The sequence below is a fragment of the Schistocerca gregaria genome, chromosome 5, assembly GCF_023897955.1.
Source record: "Schistocerca gregaria isolate iqSchGreg1 chromosome 5, iqSchGreg1.2, whole genome shotgun sequence".
NCBI lineage: Eukaryota > Metazoa > Arthropoda > Insecta > Orthoptera > Acrididae > Schistocerca > Schistocerca gregaria.
Genome location: NC_064924.1, coordinates 514,343,168 through 514,365,685, shown reverse-complemented (window position 1 = coordinate 514,365,685; position 22,518 = coordinate 514,343,168). Strand labels below are relative to the sequence as shown.

General features: G+C 40.3%; 1 long non-coding RNA gene across 1 annotated transcript; it reads left to right on the top strand.

Moving 5' to 3' along the window:
- Positions 1-1,025: 1,025 nt before the first annotated feature.
- Positions 1,026-20,535, top strand: LOC126272053 (uncharacterized). The gene is made up of 3 exons (XR_007549164.1): positions 1,026-1,171; positions 20,195-20,249; positions 20,409-20,535. It is a non-coding gene; the product is annotated as an uncharacterized LOC126272053 (long non-coding RNA).
- Positions 20,536-22,518: the final 1,983 nt, after the last annotated feature.

Below are 22,518 nucleotides of genomic sequence, written 5' to 3'. Positions count from 1 at the left end.
GTAATACTGTATTATTGGCTATGTAAGTTAGCAGTAATTCCATTTTTGATACTGGCATTAACACGTCACACAGTGTAGTAGAGATTATAACTTGTGAAACGAATACATGAACACCTTACCCACATTGTCCATTCCACTGCATACATACTTTGTATTTTGTACCATGCTTTTATGATAGCAAAACTGAGACTGTACTTAACCTAAATTATCCTAAGGATAAACACATACACCAATGCCCGAGAGAGGACTCGAACATCCGCCGGGACCAGCCGCACAGTCCACGACTGCAGCGCCTCAGACCGCGCGGCTAATCCTGTGCGGCAAGGTTATTGTAATGAGAGTATTTGTACTCAAAACTCAAAATACTTTCCACTTGATTCCAATGCATGTTGAGTTACTTTCCTGGGTGGCCTGTGCGAGCTGCGGACATGAGGACGCGGCATACTGCGTTTCCGGTCGTGGACGGCACTTCTGCGAATACTGAGAGGGTTGTGCATCAATGGGCTTAAGCGCCTGGCCGAACGACTCACGTCGGTCGAGTTTCATCTGTTCTAAGCAGTGTGAAACGACCTGCAAGTCGTCTGAGTGTCGCCGCAGTTTATGTGTTTATCATTCCAGCGCGTCCAGAATGAAGATTCCTGGCACCGACTGACTGCACTGTCCTCATAATTCTGAGAATACTTGTGGACTGTGCCCTGCTGGGCCCAACTGTCTGGCGCCGGATGGCCAGTGGTCTTGGCAAGCTGTTTTCGTAGCCGCTCAAAAGGCAAGTTCATTGCCCTCAGCTGAATAGCAGAGGCATCATTGGTCAACTTAAACTGAGGCTAGTTGACATCATGAAGTCCTGCTCGAAATTGGAGGGAACGGTCGTTATTGGCGCGAATGATGTTCTGAGACAGTGCGGGGGGATTCTGGAATCGGCACTGAATGCTGATTCGCTGTTTTCGAGGATAGTAGGGAGTTGAGGAACGTTGGCTTCGCTCTTGCGTTGCGCGGGCGCAGGGCATTCGGGATCTGTTCTTCGGCAGAGTTGGACAGTCTTGGGGCTTCGTCACACTTTTTCGGCAGCTTTCAACGCCAGAGGTTGAAACAGAGTTGCTGCACAGCAGAAATTGGCTCCTACATCATCAGAACGCTGCCTACCAACGACCTCCTACATATTTCAGGATTGGTAAAGTATTTTGCGGGTCAAACATTGTAGGACCCATCATTTTTATACTGAAGTCCTCGACAGCACGCGCGCTCGCTTTGCTATAAGTCCACCTTGCCTGCCTCTCCATGTGATTCCATTTGAGCTCTCACTACTAATCACGATACTTCAATATACTTGATTCATTAGGACCTCCAGTCATTATCGTCCATCTATTGCATCAGAGAGAGTAGGAGCCTTGAGCCAACTCTTATTCTCATAATAGTTCAGTATACCCTATCCTTTAAACTACTGTTTGTGTCGGTAATCAAGTGCCTTTATGTTCTGATGTATAATAAATCTCATTGTAATATTTAGTCCGCATATCATTTCGTAGATATATACAAAATCCCATTTCCTGTTTTTATTATGATAAAGTTCTCTTTTTCCTCTAAGTAGATTACGATTTTTATTAAATTATTCTGAGTGTGCACTCCTTATTTTACCAACTAGCAACGTCCACCATCATTTCATTTCGTTACCATTGTGCGCATAATTAATTAGGTGGTAGGTAAGGAGGGGGTCGAGTGCATGCCTCGTTCTCATGCAAAATTCGTCAGAATTAAAGAAGTATAAACTCTTCTCCACCCCGGCACCTCGCAACATATGCTTAAATATCTCATAAAAATAACTTCTCCGTGTTGTATGCAGTTCCTGCAACAGTCCAGAAATTCTTTCATTATTCACTTCGCAGCAGATAAACGATTTCATTGGCAGTACAAGACTGCAGTAACTATGTAATGGCTACCACATTACTATAGGTCTATTCAGTTTTATTATTATTATTATTTTCGATTATTCCCATTTAAGAGAGCGTTTGAACTTGAATTCCTTTATGATGATTGTTTATGTTTTTTCTGAGCCCAAATTTTCTTCATGTGTTCACTGTGTTGTTTCTTTCGCTCCGCTGTCCATTTGCGTCCTGGTCCCTTCTGTGTTGTGGTGTCAAATTTATGTTTTTTGATGATGTTCCTGAATTCAGTTCTATTTTCTGCATCGTTTACTGTTATGTGTGCTTGTCTGAGGTCCTCTTCAACTTCTTTTATCCACTTTGTTTTTCCCCTGCCTGAGTTGATGACTTTAAGAATTCGCTTTGAAATTCTGTTTTCATTCATCCTGTGGATATGTCCGTAGAACTGCATTCTTCTTTTCCTTATTGTATCCGTAATCTTGTATGTGTATTTATATAATTCTGATGTTGGTCTCTTCTTCCAGATTCCTTGCTCTTGTATCGGGCCAAAAATTTTGCTGAGAATTTTCCTTTCTTGTTTCTCTATTTCTTTGATTTTAGTTTGCCCACCTATTTGTGTTGTTTCAGATGCATACAGTGCCTCCGGAAGTACGACAGTGTTGTAGTGCCTCAATTTTGCGTTAATGGATATGGACTTTTTGTTATAATAGTTCCACGTGAGTTTATATGCTTTCTGTAGTTTTTTATTCTTTTCTCATTGGCCTTTAGGTTGATCCCTGATGGCTGGATGATTTCTCCCAGGTACTTAAAATGAGGTACTTGTACGATTTTCCCATGGGTTGTCACAATAGGCAATTTGTCTTGTAACACTTTCTATGTACTGGGTTTTCTCATATGAGATTTGCAGGCCAGTTCTTTGAGCAAATTTCGTGTAACTTCTCTATGGCGTTAGTGGCTTCTTTTCTATTATTTGTGAGGATTGCAAGGTCATCCGCAAAAGCTAAACACTTCACATTGAATCTATTATCTTTTCTTTTGCCAATTTGGATTCCTTTGACTTCTTTTTCCCATGTCCTGATAATTTTTTCAAGAATGATATTAAAGAGTAATGGTGAAAGTCCGTCACCCTGTCGCACTCCAGTTTGGATTTCAAATGGTTCCGAGATGTCCCCCATAAATTTAACCTTGGAGACTGTGTCACGTAATGTTTCCCGAATGATTGCTCTTGTCTTTCTGTCAATGCAGAACTCTTCCAGCGTCTTGCAGAGTGCTAATCTGTCTATTGAGTCGTAGGCCTTTTTAAAATCTACAAAAGTAACCACTGTGTTTCGAGTGTTTCTCGTCTGGAGAATCATTTTCAGATTCCAGATCTGCTCTATGCATGATCGTCCCTTGCGAAAACCAGCCTGGTATTCTCCTATTTGTGGGTCAGCTTGTTCTTCTAATCTATTCATGAGAACTTTTGATAGGATTTTATATGTGACCGGTACGAGTGAGATACCCCTGTAATTATTTGGTCCAGTTTTGTCCCCTTTTTTGTGGAGTGGATGGATGAGAGCGCATTTCCATTCAGAATGGATCTGTTCTGTTTCCCAAATGTTTAATATGATTTTGTGAAATTTTCCTGTTAACCTTTCATCATTTAGTTTCCATAGTTCTGCAATAATTCCATCTTCTCCTGAGGCTCTATTTTTTTGAGTGTCTTGATAATTTCTACTATTTCGTTGATAGTTGGCGGTTTAGCGTCAGGATTTGGTGTAGATGTCTCGTAGTGAATATCCTCTGTAGGTCTTTCGCAGTTGAGAAGTTTGTTGCAATAGCCTGCGAGGATTTGGCAGTTATTCTTTGTGTTATTTTCTAGTGAACCATCCGGTTTCTTGAAACAAAGATTGGGTGGCTGGTATCCTGAAATATGTTCTTTAAACGTCTTATAAAAATTCCTGGTGTTGTTCTTCTTAAAATCTTGTTCTATCTCATCTAGTCGCCGTTTGTCATAATTTCTTTTTTCCCTCCGAATAGTTTTCGATGTTTGTTTTCGAATTACTAGTAATTGTTGCCATTTTTCTGATGTTTTGCGACTATTGAAGTTTTTCCAGGCATTGGTCCTTTCTTCTTGGTCGCATATTATATTCCACTACCTGTGTTTTCTCCTTCTTGGGGGTTGACCCAATTTCATCGTGGATTTGAGGACGTCCACAAGTTCTGTCCAGTTTGTGGTGTTTGTCTGACTAATTTCCTGTAAGATGTTTTCCTTGTTGAGTTTTATGTATTCGGGGTGTGGTCTCAGCACTTTGTTTAGTTTTGGCTTTTTTCTATTGTGTTGTAATCTGGTCTTTATCTGTAGAAGATGGTAATCTGAGTCAAAAAATCCTCTTCTTGTTTTCACATTCAGAATTTCTGCTGTGTTACTCTTGGAGATGGCCACATGGTCTATCTGGAATTCACCCAACATTGTGTTGGGCGACTTCCAAGTATACAGTTTCTTATTGGGTTTTTTGAATAGTGTTGACATAAGTACGAAGCCGAAATTTTCGCAAAAGCTTAGCAATCTTTCCCCATTCTTGTTAGTTCTCATGTGAGCTGTATGGATTCCGGTGATTTTCCTGTACTTTTTCTCTTTACCTAATTGCGCGTTAAAGTCTCCTAACAAGATTATTCCATGGTGTTTGGCAATTTTGTTTGTCGTCTCTTCAGGGTCATTCCAGAAGTCATCCACTTTCTGGCGGTTCTTCTTGTTATAGTTATTTGTGGGTGCGTGTGCGTTGATCAAGGTATATGCTTTGTTGGCCGATTTGATGGAGAGCGTTGATATACGTTCTGAGATAGATTTGGAACTCAATGACAGAGTCGCTGATAGATTTGTGGACTGCAAATGCTGTGCCAAACTGTTTGAGCCCTTTCTCATTAGTTTTAACTGGTGGTTTTCCTTTGTAGATCCTGTAGTTGTCTGTATCAAAATGGTTTTCGTCCGTAAATCGTGTTTCCTGGATTGCAAGGATTTTGATATAGAATTTTTGCAGCACATCTGTAAGTTGTTTGATCTTGCCCAGTTTGAAAAGAGTATTAGTATTAAGTGTACCGATGAAGTGTCTTTGTTTTGTGCGTAATAATTTGGACGTCGTCTGGTTCTCAACCTCAGGCGTAACATGATGCTCCTGGTCCCCCGGAAACCGATGACCAGGTAAAGCCAGCCTTGCGACTGGTGCCCGGGGTAGTGGATTCATTCCTTGTGTTATCATCATGTTTGGTTTTCAAGCTGAAAACTAACTTGGTGGTGGTCCTTCCGAGGAAAGATCACGAGGAATACGACTTGATTGTTCAGATCAAGAAGGTTGCTGCAGCCGCACCATCTACATCTACATGACATCTACATGACTACTCTGCAATTCACATTTAAGTGCTTGGCAGAGGGTTCATCGAACCACAATCATACTATCTCTCTACTATTCCACTCCCGAACAGCGAGCGGGAAAAACGAACACCTAAACCTTTCTGTTCGAGCTCTGATTTCTCTTATTTTATTTTGATGATCATTCCTACCTATGTAGGTTGGGCTCAACAAAATATTTTCGCATTCGGAAGAGAAAGTTGGTGACTGAAATTTCGTAAAAAGGTCTCGCCGCGACGAAAAACGTCTATGCTGTAATGACTTCCATCCCAACTCGTGTATCATATCTGCCACACTCTCTCCCCTATAACGCGATAATACAAAACGAGCTGCCCTTCTTTGCACCCTCTCGATGTCCTCCGTCAATCCCACCTGGTAAGGATCCCACACCGCGCAGCAATATTCTAACAGAGGACGAACGAGTGTAGTGTAAGCTGTCTCTTTAGTGGACTTGTTGCATCTTCTAAGTGTCCTGCCAATGAAACGCAACCTTTGGCTCGCCTTCCCGACAATATTATCTATGTGGTCCTTCCAACTGAAGTTGTTAGTAATTTTAACACCCAGGTACTTAGTTGAATTGACAGCCTTGAGAATTGTACTATTTATCGAGTAATCGAATTCCAACGGATTTCTTTTGGAACTCATGTGGATCATCTCACACTTTTCGTTATTTAGCGTCAACTGCCACCTGACACACCATACAGCAATCTTTGCAGCTGATACTGGTCTTCGGATGACCTTACTAGACGGTAAATTACAGCATCATCTGCGAACAGTCTAAGAGAACTGCTCAGATTGTCACCCAGGTCATTTATATAGATCAGGAACAGTAGAGGTCCCAGGACGCTTCCCTGGGGAACACCTGATATCACTTCAGTTTTACTCGATGATTTGCCGTCTATTACTACGAACTGCGACCTTCCTGACAGGAAATCACGAATCCAGTCGCACAACTGAGACGATACCCCCATAGCTCCGCAGCTTGATTAGAAGTCTCTTGTGAGGAACGGTGTCAAAAGCTTTCCGGAAATCTAGAAATACGGCCATTACTTCGTGCGAAAATAGAGCTAGCTGCGTTGCACAAGAGCGATGTTTTCTGAAGCCATTTGGTCATTTTAAAAGTGAAAGTGCCAAAGACAATTCGTTTTCACTCCAGACTTAGCGCTAACTTCCAGGATTGGGGGATGATGGTGGTGGGGGGGGGGGGGGGGGGGGGGGGGAGGGGGGTGTAGGACGATATCGGCACAAACTTGTCTATGATAGTACTCAGGTTGGCACTGTTGTGTTAATCGATGCTAGTGGACAATATTTCTCTTTAGAGGGCGCAAAATGTAGAAGCAAGTGGACCGAGCTTTTATTCAAGTACTGAAATTTATCTCCAGCATTTTTTCGTTTCATTACTTAAGCTTTTATTAATGCTTGAACATTTCTTTGTACTAAGTCCAAGAAACGATCAATTTCTAATTATTCGTAATAATGAAGTTAACTATTATTTTAAGCTAACCACTTCTCGTGCAGACATGTCACGCGATACGTTAAAATGACACTACCGTTTTACCCCATACAAATACCATTAACGAAAACAATTAAAAACCACTAAAATATAATTTTCAATTCTATTCGACTTTGATGCTAGTCTGCGAAAAGTAATAAGTGCTTGTTTCTAGAAATACAAACTTAAAACAGATCAGTCTTACGAGCAGATATTAATGAAACCTGAGTCTGGTGTTACGTTATCTCCGAACGACTGTATAGATCGACAATATAGATCTTAGTGGACTAGAGCAATAAGACTTGAAAGGTGATACAACACGTAAAAGTTGTGCCAGTCAAGGGCATACCAACTTACAACACACGCCCGTTCCCTCTAACAACACGACGAATTGCCACAGAATGTGTGAAAGTAAAATAAGTCAGTGTGACAGCTCACCATATTTAAATCAAATACTGAGCAAAACAACTGATAGATTCAAGAAAATCATAAAGACAGTTTCAGAAAACACTTAAGACATGAAATGGAAAACATCTAAGTCCCTGTTAACACTGTGATCATTTCTCATTATTTCTATTCACTTTTCATTGTCTTATTTAGGATGTGTCAGAGTCGTTAGATCCACTTTAGAAAACTGGTCAAGCTTGTTGGGCCCAAAGAAAACAGCACTATAGAACGTATATAAAGGACAGAACAAATGATACAGGTTTGTTTGATCCCATGGGAGTGTGGCACGCATACGACGAAAGACCTAAAAAGCAGAGTCTTGGAGGTACCTCTACATCTTCATCTACATCTACATGATTATTCTGCAGTTCACAATTAAATGCCTGCCAGAGCGTTCAGCGAACCACCTTCAAGCTATTTTTCTACCGTTCCACTCTCGAACAACGCACGGGAAAAACGAACGGCTAAATCTTTCTGTGCGAGCTCTGATTTCTCTCATTTACGATGATCATTCCATTCCTCCCTATATAGGGAGGGCCAACAAAATATTTTCACACTCTGAGGAGAAATTTGGTGGTCGAAATTTCGTGAGAGGATGCTGCCACAACGAAAAACGCCCTTGTTTTAATGATTACTACCCCTGTTTACGTATCATATCCGTGGCGCTCGCTCCCGTATTTTGCGATAGTACAAAACGAACTGCCCTTCTTTGAACTTTTTCGATGTCCTTCGTCGATCCTATCAGATGCGGATGCCACACCGCAAAGCAGTACTCCAGAAGAGGATCTATGAGCGTAGTGTAGGCAATCTCTTTAATAGGCCTGTTGAATTTTCTCAGTGTTCTGCCAATAAGTGGTAGTCTTTGGCTTACTTCGGCCACAACATTGTCTATGTGGTCGTTCCAGCTTAAGTTATTCGTTAAAGTAATCCCTAAGTAATTAGTTGAATTTATAGCCTTTAGATTTTTGTGCGTCATCTTGTAACAGAAATTTAGCGGATTCCTTTGGTACTCATGTCGATGATATCATACTTTTCTTATTTAGAGTCAGTTTCCATTTTTCGCACCATAAAGATATCCTGTCTAAATCGTTTCGCAATTTCGTCATCTGACGACTTCACAATATGGTAAATGACAGCATCGTCTGCGAGCAACCTAGGAGTGCTACTCAGATTGTCTCCTATATAGTTTATGTAGGTCAGGAACAACAACGGCCTATAACACTTCATTGGGGAACGCCAGATATCACTTCCGTTTTACTTGATGACTTTCCGCCATTACTAAGAACTATGATCATTCTGATGGGAAATTATGAATCCAGTGCACAACAGAGGCAACACCCCATATCCACGCAGTTTAATTAAAATCCCCTGTGCGGTACGGTGTCAAAAGCATTCTGGAAATCTAAAAAATAGAATCAATTTGTCAGTCTCTGTCAATAGCACTCATTATTTCGTTTGAATAAAGAGCTAGTTGTGTTTTACAAGAACGGTATATTCTGAATACTTGTCGACTGTTTGTGAATAAATCGTTTTCTTCGAGAAAAGTCACGATGTTCGAACATAGCATATGCTCCAAAATACTACTGCAAATCGACCTTAGCTATTTGGGTCTGTAATTCAGCGGACTATTTGTATTTCCTTTGTTGGGTATTGGTGTGACTTGTGAAACTTTCGGTCTTTAGGTATGGGTCTTTCAACGAGCGATGGGTCGTATAAAAAACTATAAACTAAACTCCTCCGTAACAGGTCATAAAGACACAACGGTACTGACCGGCCGCCGTGTCATCCTCTGCTCACAGACGTCACTGGATGCGGATATGGAGGGGCACGTGGTCAGCACACCGCTCTCCCGGCCGTATGTCAGTCAAGTAGCTCCTCAGTTTGCCTCACGAGGACTGACTGCATCCCTCTTGTCAACAGCGCTCGGCAGACCGGATTGTCACCCATCCAAGTGCTAGCCCAGCCCGGCAGCGCTGAACTTCGGTGATCTGACGGGAACCGGTTTTACCAATACGGAAAGGCCGTTGCCCGAGCTGTCGTATATGATTGTTAAATATGGAGGTATCAGCATACTCTGAGAGGAACTTGACTGATATACAATTTGGACCGGAGTCCTTGCCTTTATTAAGTGATTTGAGCTTCTTTGCTACACCAAGAATATTAACTTCTAAGTTATCCATCCTGGCAGATGTTCTTGGTTTGAATTCTGAAATATCTACTTAGTCATCTTTGGTGAAGGAACTTCGCAAAACTGTATTTAGTAACTGTGCATTAAAGTGACCCTTTCATCAGTAATATCGTCACTGTTATCGGGCAGCGAAGGTATTGATTGTGCCTTTCCGCTGGTGCACTTTACATGCGGCCAGAATATCTTTGGATTTTCTGCCAGATATTGAGACAGAGTTTTGTTGCGCAATGTATTAAAAGCATCTCGCATTGAAGTTCGCGCTGCATTTCGAGCTTCTGTAAAACTTTGTCAATTTTGAGAGTTTTGGTTGGTTGATTCGGGGTAGGGGACGAAAGTGCGAGGTCATCGGTCCCTTCGGATTAGGAAAGGATGGGGAAGGAAGTCGGACGTGCTATTTCAAAGGAATAATCCTGGCATTTGCCTGTAGCAATTTAAGGAAATCAGGATGGGTGGACGTGGATGCGGGTTTGAACCGTCGTCCTCCCAAATGTGGCCCATCCCTAAAAAAGTTCGCTAATTTTCAAAGAGTAATAAGTCAGTAAGTATTGTTGCTCCTTGCTGTTGATAGTCACAATGTTACGCGTGTTCTCTAGTATTTGTCATTTGATGTTGTGATTTTTGCGCCTTTTAATTCTAATACATTTGTTGAATTTCAGTTTTTACTTTTCTTGCGTAGAACAACATAGGATGAAATTCGGCGTTTTCGGCCAGTTTCTCCTGTATCTCATACGATACTCACATCTCTGGGCGATGCAATGGTGAAAGACCTTTACTAAGACCACAGGAAAAAGGCAATGTGGAATTTGACACTGCCTGTACATTTCATTTGTAAGTGTGGACGTAGTAGCCTTTTCACTCCGTTTGCACATGTTCTTGTACCGAGGTCGCTAAATCGTATCTCCACGAAATAATTCGTCAAGAGAACAACTGGCTACATCATGATGATGTAAAATATTTTCATCTCATTTTCGAAAGGTTAAATAGTTAATCTGTTCACCAAACCCTTTTCATCTCTGAAGCGCCCCCAGTGGTTTCCCAAGCTTTATGCGACTATTACTCCTGACTGTAATCAGATACGTATTAGCCAGTACTCCCCTTACCCCCCCCCCCCCTCCCCCTTCCCGACCCACGACGAAAAAAAAGTCTTTGAACACTTTGATTTTTAAAATTAACAGAAGACGAGTGGCATTTAGTTTTCATACTTGTTTTGTTGTACCACGAACTAATAAGTCAGTGAGGCAATTGGTATTGCATATTTCTATGGACCGATGAAACAATTCTCCGTGCATCGAAAGTGCTACGTACAACTGCTTCCCAGAAAAGAAAGCTAACTATCCACATTAAGGGTAGACACTTTTTACAAACCATGCTCAGTCTTCAGTACTCATGTCCCTATCGACTCTTGCTTCACCCATGCTCCACAACCCATTCAAAATCAACTAAGTTCAAATGTGTGTACTATACTTCTGTTCGTAAAGCACTTGACTGCGGGACTCCTTACTTCTCAACTGACAGAAACTGGAAGACATCAAGCTGCCAGTGCCTCATGTTTGACCTCTTATCATTAATAGTAATATTTATGTTTTTTTTTATCCGAGGACAGATCTATCACAACATGAGATCATTACTATCACTGCTCGACGAAGACCACATATTTCTGCAAGTATATTTCATCCGAAATCATTGATGCACGAATATCAGTGGATTGAGACGTGAAATAGGGAGAGATGCACAAAGGATCTTACACAAATACAATCAACTGATTCACACTTTCAAAACAGCACTAAATGATTTCTAACGACTATAAAGTAATAATTCAAGCCGATAAAAGACCACATGGGGAACACGAACATCAATTTAACGCACCTCATATAAACGATGTCGCCATCGTAATTGTGGACAATGAAAAAACAAGCCATGACCCCCACTCTCTCATCAACTCCTTGAGCGAAGCTGGGTCCCCTAACTGGTAATAGTAATAATAAAGTAAATGTTGTGTGACTATGACCTCCCGTCGGGTAGACCGTTCGTCGGGTGCAAGTCTTTCGATTTCTCACCACTTCGGCGACTTGCGCGTCGATGGGGATGGAATTATGATGATTAGGACAACATCCAGTCCCTGAGCGGAGAAAATCTCTGACCCAGCCAGGATAGCAATAATAATAATAATAATAATAATAATAATAATAATAATAATGTGTAGGCCCTACAGCAGTGTATTAGCAATTACATAGTTCCTGTTGCGCTATCAATTAGTTCGTTTATGGTTGGTTGGTTGTTTTTGGGGAAGGAGACCAGACAGCGAGGTCATCGGTCTCATCGGATTCGGGAATGACGGGAAAGGAAGTCGGCCGTGCCTTTTGAAAGGAACCATCCCGGCATTTGCCTGGAGCGATTTAGGGAAATCACGGAAAACCTAAATCAGGATGGCCGGACGCGGGATTGAACCGTCGTCCTCCCAAATTCGAGTCCAGTGTCTAACCACTGCGCCACCTCGTTCGGTGTTCGTTTATGTGTTGCGAAGTGAATAATGACGAAATATCTGGTTCGGTGATGGAAGTACTTGCAGTCAGAGGAGGCATTTTCAAGAGATATTTAAGAATAATGACACTATGATATGTTTTTACTATCATAGATACTTGGCGCAAAGTATGTGTGTAGTGCGTGGATTCTGTGAGGAAGATGTTGTCGATACATCCGTTTCTCAATCAGTAGTTTCACTAAAATCTGTTATGCATCATTACAGGTATTTGAAAAAGACGTAATTGTCGGTCACTTATGATACCAGTAATATAGTTTTATGAAATAGTGATAACAGTAATGACCTTTTGAAAAATGATTTAATTTTGTGATCGAAACACAATAATAGTGTACAATATTATTGAAGTTCTTAATATTGTCCATAATATAGTGACTCCGAACAGTGGACGACAAGGCGCTGCTGCTGTGATAATTGCTCTACTTTGTTGCAAGCAGAAAAGCCATGAACCATGGATCTTGCCGTTGGTGGGGAGGCTTGCGTGCCTCAGCGATACAGATAGCCGTACCGTAGGTACAACCACAACGGAGGGGTATCTGTTGAGAGGCCAGACAAACGTGTGGTTCCTGAAGAGGGGCAGCAGCCTTTTCAGTAGTTGCAGGGGCAACAGTCTCGATGATTGACTGATCTGGCCTTGTAGCAATAACCAAAACGTCCTTGCTGTGCTGGTACTGCGAACGGCTGAAAGCAAGGGGAAACTACGGCCGTCATTTTTCCCGAGGGCATGCAGCTTTACTGTATGATTAAATGATGATGGCGTCCTCTTGGGTAAAATATTCCGGAGGTAAAATAGTCCCCCATTCGGATCTCTGGGCGGGGACTACTCAAGAGGATGTCGTTATCAGGAGAAAGAAAACTGGCGTTCTACAGATCGGAGCGTGGAATGTCAGACCCCTTAATCGGGCAGGTAAGTAAGAAAATTTAAAAAGGGAAATGGATAGGTTAAAGTTAGATGTAGTGGGAATTAGTGAAGTTCGGTGCCAGGATGAACAAGACTTTTGGTCAGGCGAATACAGGGTTATAAATACAAAATCAAATAGGGGTAATGCGGGAGTAGGTTTAATAATGAATAGGAAAATAGGAATGCGGGTAAGCTACTACAAACAGCATAGCAAACGCATTATTGTGGCCAAGATAGATACGAAGCCCACACCTACTACAGTAGTACAAGTTTATATGCCAACTAGCTCTGCAGATGACGAAGAAATTGAAGAAATGTATGATCAAATAAAAGAAATTATTCAGATAGTGAACTGTGACGAAAATTTAATAGTCATGGGTGACTGGAATTCGGTAGTAGGAAAAGGGAGAGAAGGAAACGTAGTAGGTGAATATGGACGGGGGCTAAGAAATGAAAGAGGAAGCCACCTGGTAGAATTTTGCGCAGAGCACAACTTAATCATAGCTAACACTTGGTTCAAGAATTATAAAAGAAGGCTGTATACATGGAAGAAGTCTGGAGATACTGACAGGTTTCAGATAGATTATATAATGGTAAGACAGAGATTTAGGAACCCGGTTTTAAATTGTAAGACATTTCCAGGGGCAGATGTGGACTCTGACAACAACCTATTGGTTATGACCTGTAGATTAAAACTGAAGAAACTGCAAAAAGGTGGAAATTTAAGGAGATGGGACCTGGATAAACTGAAAGAACCAGAGGTTGTACAGAGTTTCAGGGAGAGTATTAGGGAAAAATTGACAGGAATGGGGGAGAGAAATACAGTAGAAGAAGAATGGATAGCTTTGAGGGATGAAGTAGTGAAGGCACCAGAGGATCAAGTAGGTAAAAAGACGAGGGATAGTAGAAATCCTTGGGTAACAGAAGAAATATTGAATTTAATTGATGAAAGGTGAAAATATAAAAATGCAGTAAATGAAGCAGGCAAAAAGGAATACAAACGTCTCCAAAATGAGATCGACAGGAAATGCAAAATGGCTAAGCAGGGATGGCTAGAGGACAAATGTATGGATGTAGAGGCTTATCTCACTAGGGGTAAGACAGATACTGACCACAGGAAAAGTAAAGAGACCTTTGGAGAAAAGAGAACCACTTGTATGAACATCAAGAGATCAGATGGACACCCAATTCTAAGCAAAGAAGGGAAAATAGAAAGGTGGAAGGAGTATATAGAGGGTCTATACAAGGGCGATGTACTTGAGAACAATATTATGGAAATGGAAGAGGATGTAGATGAAGATGAAATGGGATATACGATACGGCATGAAGAATTTGACAGAGCACTGAAAGACATGAGTCGAAACAAGGCCCCCGGAGTAGACAACATTCCATTGGAACTACTGACGGCCTTGGGAGAGCCAGTCCTGACAAAACTCTACCATCTGGTGAGCAAGATGTATGAAACAGGCGAAATACCCTCAGACTTCAAGAAGAATATAATAATTCCAATCCCAAAGAAACCAGGTGTTGACAGATGTGAAAATTACCGAACAATCAGTTTAATAAGCCACTGCTGCAAAATACTAACACGAATTCTTTACAGACGAATGGAAAAACTAGTAGAAGCCGACCTCGGGGAAGATCAGTTTGGATTCCGTAGAAATACTGGAACACGTGAGGCAATACTGACCTTACGACTTATCTTAGAAGAAAGATTAAGGAAAGGCAAACCTACGTTTCTAGCATTTGTAGACTTAGAGAAAGCGTTTGACAGCGTTGACTGGAGTACTGTCTTTCAAATTCTGAAGGTGTTAGCGGTAAAATACAGGGAGCGAAAGGCTATTTATAATTTGTACAGAAACCAGATGGCAGTTATTAGAGTCGAGGGACATGAAAGGGAGGCAGTGGTTGGGAAGGGAGCGAGACAGGGTTGTAGTCTCCCCGAAGTTATTCAATCTGTATATTTAGCAACCAGTAAAGGAAACAAAAGAAAAATTCGGAGTAGGTATTAAAATCCATGGAGAAGAAATAAAAAGTTTGACGTTCGCCGATGACATTGTAATTCTGTCAGAGACAGCAAAGGACTTGGAAGAGCAGTTGAACGGAATGGATAGTGTCTTGAAAGGAGGATATAAGATGAACATCAACAAAAGCAAAACGAGGATAATGGAATGTAGTCGAATTAAGTCGGGTGATGCTGAGGGATTTAGATTAGGAAATGAGATACTTAAAGTAGTAAAGGAGTTTGGCTATTTGGGGAGCAAAATAACTGATGATGATCGAAGTAGAGAGGATATAAAATGTAGACTGGCAATGGCAAGGAAAGCGTTTCTGAAGAAGAGAAATTTGTTAACATCGAGTATAGATTTAAGTGTCAGGAAGTCATTTCTGAAAGTATTTGTATGGAGTGTAGCCATGTATGGAAGTGAAACATGGACGATAAATAGTTTGGACAAGAAGAGAATAGAAGCTTTCGAAATGTGGTGCTACAGAAGAATGCTGAAGATCAGATGGGTAGATCACATAACTAATGAGGAAGTATTGAATAGGATTGGAGAGAAGAGAAGTTTGTGGCACAACTTGACCAGAAGAAGGGATTAGTTGGTAGGACATGTTCTGAGGCATCAAGGGATAACCAATTTAGTTTTGGAGGGCAGCGTAGAGGGTAAAAATCGTAGAGCGAGACCAAGAGATGACTACACTAAGCAGATTCAGAAGGATGTAGGTTGCAGTAGGTACTGGGAGATGAAGAAGCTTGCACAGGATAGAGTAGCATGGAGAGCTGCATCAAACCAGTCTCAGGACTGAAGATCACAACAACAACAGAAAAAAAGGTGGGTGAAAAACTGGTTCAAGAAGCGTTAAAGATCACTCACGGACAACTTGTTGACAGAACTGAAGTGGAACGAAAAAAAAAAGATTTTCATGACTTTTTACGTGTTGATGGTCAACACTTGATACGCTATTGGAAATGATTGTCCCAACACATACAAACAAGACCCTAGCCCTCTCGTCTGATCATTGGAATCTGGAGTAAGGAGTTTATATTTTTATTCCTTACAAATTTCTCAAACAATTCTAGAAGATTTCCTGTTGTTCCTCGAAACCTCTCGTTTTTCCGAATGTGGCACTACGTTACTGATCGCAGTGAGTCAATGCTATGACTAGAACATTTATTGTAGAATTGTGTGTTGGTTTTTAAGTATCAAAGTAATTTACTTATAACAAAATAATATTGATTGGATAATCATCAGTCCTCTGCGCTATAATAAGTTTTTTTATCATAAAATTTATTTCTAATGGCAGGACACATCTTGAAACTAACTCATTTATATCAAAATTGACCATTTTGAGCCCCACATCCCCACTTCCCCCCCCCCCCCCCCCCAATAAATTTCTACGGACGCCCACATGTACATGATCAAAAAACAAAATAGTACAATGAGAGACGCAATTCCACGAAGTCAGTGCTTATCTATTGCTACAATAGCTTCCTACTGACAGTTCTTTCGAAGACTTTAAATTCACAAATGCAGGTTTGCGTTAAAGTGTTTGAGACATAGACACAGAAACGTGTCAAGCAATAATACCTGCACGATGTGCACCGAAGGACTGCTTTCTGGTAAGTAATGCATACTATACATAACGATCTGTATATGCTTTTACTCATAATTTCCGAGTTAGCTCCTCAATTATTTATTGCACAAGAACCAAACATTGTACAGACATCATACATATGTCATTTTTTAGAGAAACCATGAAAGTTTTTTTTTTCACATATACCGCCACAGCGTAGTTTGCTAATTTGCCAGTAGTCAGCGCTAGTCGCAAACATGGCGAGTCTAGGTCCGGAGTGAGCTGTTCCATGAAATGGCTTCCCCGATCACCAGATCTCACTCTATGTGACTTTTTTCTGTGGGGACACATTAAAGATCTGGTGTATGTACCGCCCACACCACGTGATGTAGCAGAGCTCCGGGAGAGAATACGGGAAGCGACTGTCACAGTCGACGATGCCATGCTGGGACGGCTATGGCAAGAATTCGATTACCGTACTGACGTCTGCTGGGTCACTCATGGTTCGCATATCGACTGTTTGTAATTTCTGAGCGACAAATCTTACGATTCATTCTTTACATTTCTGTTTCTGTGCTCATATGCCCTAACATCCCACACTGCCGGCAATAATCTATACGTTCGATGTTAACTTATACAAACGCTCTTTCGTCTTGTTTTGAACATAACACAACGAGTAGCGAACAAAAAGATATCCAGAGACTGTACCACGCAAGAGATTGGCTAGGATGTTATCAATTCTGCCTACAGACAGCACAATATTTCCAAGCAGGCCAAAATATTTCAAAAGTTTTTATGTTTTCAATATTATTGTGCAGCCTCTCAGTCTAAACCCTACATGTTCAATATGAGTACTCATCCCGAAATATTGTAGAATAATAATGACCGTCCAGGAGCGCTTCACGATTAAATATCGAACTACACTGCAGTGCTGTGTGTCATGGTAATACTTCAGTGTAAATTGCACAAATGTTAGTCCTTAACCATGGAATGAGCTTCTACTTAATTCAACGTCACTTACCGATTATTTGTGTGCAATGGAATAATAACGTAACAGACAATTAAATACAGCACTGACAAGATTTTGTCGATTGCAGTGCTTTTAATTTTTAGCAGAATATATGTTCCTCGATAAATGACCATGTTCTCTTTAGGAACATTGCTTCACATTTGAAAAAACTTCACTTTTCCAAAATAATTTTTGTAATTTCAGAAAGACTGCAGCATTCAAAAAGTGACTGCTGTCCTTTAAAAATGGAATAAACGGTATATTAAACTTCTATTAGAGGGCTGGCTATGAAAAGTGTTGTAAGGTCAAATACTTTCCCCTACTATTTTTTTCTATAATTCTCTGCTTAGTAAGATGGAGAATCTCCTGGATGTAGTGTTAACATTTCAATCAAAATAACGTGATGTAAATATGCAGATGTTTTACTTCTAGCAGACTTGTGCAGTACATGTCTGGAATTAAATACGTCTACCATCAACAAAATAAGGAAAAGAAGTAATGTCAAGTGAAGGAATCTTCAGAGACTCTTAATTTTATCCGGGAGTGATTAAGCGCGATAAAATGAAGTGTTGAAGTTTCTAGTAAGTAAAACAACGTTATTACCAGAAATCCACACTTGATTCCCTTCATTTCGAATTCTAATAATACCGACTTTAAAACATGTAACGAGAAAAACATTTCATTTTTTCCTGAAACATTGTAACATAACATTATATTTATTTTGCGAACAGAAGAGGGTGGGCGACTCCTTTTGCCTTTGTTCGTGGCACTTGCAGTTCTTGCTGATAAACTTAACAGCGATCTGCCAGGGCCAAGGATAGCGACACTTGGAAGACTCATTTAGATAACGTTTCGTAAAACAGAGTATAGGGAAACAGCATCATATAGGTTGGTAGGCGTCTAACTTCGAGTCATCCATTACATCTCTTATTGAGGAGCTCGTGGAAGCATCATCCTGTTTGGCTTCAGGTGGTAATCTCGAGACTTATTTCCGTCTATCATACCGCCGATAACCCATCATACTGCCGCCAAGCGGTATTTAATGAAGACTTGACAAACGTTCATCTGCAACTTTTCAGGAGGATTAGAGGATGTCAAAATTCTTTTTTGACGCGACAAATCTTCTCTAAAGCACATAAGCACGAACCACTTTTGTTTCACTGCTTCACCTAATGATGCGGGTGTGGATTTTCAGTTCCGCATTTGTCAACTCTGACGTTCAACGAAAAAGCTGTTAACCCTCACTCGCCTTAACGCCACGAAGTCTTCTGAAAACTCCTTAGTCTTTTCAGGCTGTTAGACATGGCCATTTTGCGTATTTGAGTGCGTGGAAGATAGCGCAATGAATAAGACAGAGGGGATTTCAGGGCACAGGGATGATTGGTGGGTGGGGGAGAAGATGATTATCAATCATTATCCATTGAAACGAGACAGATGAGACACGTCTGCCATTCCACAAAACAAATGACCATAACCATGGGCGTCTGCAGAAACTTATCGGGGGGAGGGGGTTACACTCTAGAACTGCCGTTTTTAATATAAATGAGCTGGTCGGTTTCGAGACATGGCATGCCACAATAAATAAATTTCAGCTGTGACACAAAAAACCTTATTATATCCCAGAGAAATGATGGTTATCCAGTCACTTCTAGAAGTGTATGAGGGTTCTGCACGAATAAATATACTCCATCCCACCCCTACCCCCCCAAGCATTGCGAAATCTTATGGCCATAATCGTTGGGAAGTTAGGTCTGTGGATCCGAATCATGAAAGTAACTGTAAGAGGTCCGCCAAGAGCCGTTGTCTACATGGATAGTATTGAGGCACATACGTGTTTTTTGTCCGCTTTAGCGACGCGAATAATTTTTAAAATACAGGACCTTCCTAAAGAAAGAGCTGACAGATGTAATCATCTGCCACACCACGAAATTTACAGGTTTTGGGGAGAACGATGAAGGAATGCTTTTAGAGAAAAAAAATCCTTGTGAGTGTATGTCGACGGTTCAGTCCAATACTATCATAACTACACTGTGGGAGAAAATGATGTACATTGCCCGTATGTTGTCCAAGCTGTCTGTGAAATAAAATCGTAACTGCCCCCCTTACTGATCCGTCATAGAAAGATGTTCGAACATCGTAACTACAGACTCCATATGTTCTCAGTGAGATACCATCGCAATTGCTGTTAAGATCCTATTGTACTCATATCTTTGACAGCTTGCTTGGCCTTCTATCGTAACTGCTTTTACGATTTTGTTTCACCGAACAAAAAACTGGGTTTATACATCATACGTTGGTATCACTGCACTCTTTTGTCGTTGTAACGCGAGGGAAAAGGTATTGATTGAAGCAGGATGTCGTGTTTGGAGGTTTTTTATCTATTTTGTGTTGTGTTTATTTTCTATCACAGTCATCAGTGTCGTTAAGTATTACTACCGTGTTTCAGTGGTCTTATTATAGGTATTCTAGTAATTGTCAATGTTGTATTGTACACAGCATAACGTAGTTACATTTCGTCTTTTTGCCGATACCATAAAATAAACAGTTCCAAATTAATGTTACCAATGGCTTCAGAAAGAAGAAAGGAAGTACTATTCTCTGTAACCAGATTCTTTATCAGAAAGCACAAAACATGAAGGTGTATTATGCAAGAGCAGTCGTTTGTCTAAACAGCAAACAACAACCATGAAGCTAATCATAATGTTGCTGGCTAAGCACTATTGCACAGATTGGACTAAAATATTATTATTTTTTATTGTTATTCTTATTTATAGATTGACAACGGAAACAGCGAAGATTCTTGTGATGAAGACATTCCAGCGTCTCAAGGTTCGTCAGATTGTCAACCATCATATCAATAGTGAACCAATAGTTTTAGATAAGCTTATTGGACTACTCTGAGACACTTCGCAGTATTGCAAACAGTATTATACTAAAGCAACGCAGTTGCTACACCATGAGAAATTATTATTATTATTATTGTTATAGGAATTCCACATGCTCGCCAAAAAGTGAAGGGTCTCATAACCGAGAATTCAGATGGGAAAGATACTGGCGTTCATGGGTCGTCAGCAGACAACCCTGATGAAGCATCTCAAACAATTGTAAATAAAATCACAGGCAAGTGATATTATAGAGGTATACATTCGAACCAATATTTTGGATTTTTGTCCTATACAAATGAGCACCTATAATATGACTACGTACAGTATGGGAATAGGTAAGGGAATGTGCTTCATGTGGCATGAAGGAACTGGACGCCGAGACAACATTTTTTCACCAGAACAACTCGCGAACACAGACATGAAGAGTAAGAGAAACATTAGAAAAGAAGCTTATCAAAAAGGAAAAGCATATGTTAATACAAGCAGAAAAAATGCAAGAAAAGCGGATGGGTTCAGACTGAGCAATAACTACAAGGTACAAGTGTAAAGATAAAATATCATTAGATAAAAGACAAATTGTTTTAGATATTTTATGGCATAGTAAGTACTATAGGAAACGTGATTATCTGAGCAAGTTGTTCATGAAAATTGCAAGAAAAAGAACTTGGATACTTGCGCATTGCAGTATACATTTATTGTTGGAAATCAAGTAGTAATATGTGCAAAACTATGTGATTGCATTTGGTATTACTGATACATGGGTAAAAACAGTTTTAGGAAAAACTAGTCTAGAAGGTGTTGTGAGTGAGAGCAAACGTGGCAAACACAATAATCATCAAGGAACATCAGATGATGTTATGAAAGATATAAGAAATCATAAGGATTCATTTCATAAAATAGAATCACACTACATTAAAAATTATAGTTCACTGCAGTACCTAGACAGTACCCTCAGTGTTCGAAAGATCTATGTAATGTACTTTCATAAGTGTCAGAGGAGGGGAAGGAACACGCATGACATGGATATATGAAAAGGTTTTCGACACAGAGTACAATCTTGAATTTTTAGACCTAAAAAGAAACCATATGATGTGTGTGACGCCTACAAGAATGCTGAAGCACAAAATAAGTCTGCTTTTGAGGGAAAAATATGAAGACATCGGAGAAACAAAAGACATGGGTCGAGCAGAGCTTCTCAACACTTCACATTGTGAGGTATCCTTGCCCTATACAAATAAGATGAGCACCTATAATCTGACTATGTACAGTATGGGAATAGGTAAGGGAATGTGCTTCGCATGGCATGAAGGAACTGGACGGCGAGGAAGCATAGACATAACAAGCTTCGTCAACAGATTCCTAAAGCAGCAAATGAGAATGGCTACAGAAAGTTTCATTATTTTCTGACAATTGCAGTGGTCACAAATGAAACAGATTTGCATTTTTCATGTAAACGTACAGTCTGACTACTCTAGCAGCCGCAGCCAAGCAAAACGGAAAAGGGTGTCGTGTACATCAGATTGCACAAAAGGACTTCCTTGATTTCAAAGGGGCTTCATCGACGATCCGAAACTGGACTTAATCTGAAAATGGAGAAAGAGTAAGATGGTCTGACACCAGATAAAAAGTGATGAGGAAGGAAGAACCATGTATGATGTCATTAAAATATGAATATGTTTTAGACTATAAAACAACTAACTTAATCCACAAGTTTCGAGGTCACAGGCCAAGTGTAGAGCACGCTGTAGATTTATCATATGCATATAAGTCATCAGTGTCAATTTAAGAGGAAAAGTTTTCCAATCTGATGCTCCTCTACCAGAAGAACATTATTCCAACAGTTTACCATAAATTTTATCACAATCTGAAGCATGGGAACCTCTTAATATTGAGGACAAAGACGAATGCAGCATTAAAACTGTTTTAATTTCAATATTAATTTTAGCATACAATCTTCATTTTTTTCCTGAGACCTATTTTTTGTTGTTTTGTGCTTACATATTACCATATTCACGAGGTCAGAAAGCTTTGGAAATAAGAGATATCATAGAGGAATTTTTACTGTCAACAGAATTAATGAAACAAAGACATTCACACTCCTGTGATGTAGTACAATTTCGGTGAAATATGATCTTAAGTGTCTCGAATGTCATACTTAACCACATTTATCAACACTCTCATCTCTAAAATAATTTATGGAATTTTTTCAGCTA